The sequence below is a fragment of the Theobroma umbraticum genome, unplaced genomic scaffold, assembly GCF_002168275.2.
Source record: "Theobroma umbraticum cultivar Fairchild unplaced genomic scaffold, ASM216827v3 scaffold_39.0, whole genome shotgun sequence".
In the NCBI taxonomy this organism is placed as follows: domain Eukaryota; kingdom Viridiplantae; phylum Streptophyta; class Magnoliopsida; order Malvales; family Malvaceae; genus Theobroma; species Theobroma umbraticum.
The window spans coordinates 1,142,066-1,142,275 of NW_018397281.1; positions in this window are offsets into that span (position 1 = coordinate 1,142,066).

Genomic DNA, 210 nt, shown 5'->3' on the forward strand with positions numbered 1-210 from the left:
AATATTTGTCAAAGTCGGACCACTGCAGCAGTATGTAAACACTGAACATGATGCCGTATTTGGAGCAAATCATTCAATCCAGAAGTCCAATTTATGTGGTTCTTAATCCCTTGGAATGTTAAGAGACAGGGATAAAACTTTTATGTTTACTACTTTGCCCAGTTTCTAAATATCAGGGTGAAACTTGCGTTTGAAGTTGATAGACTGCCA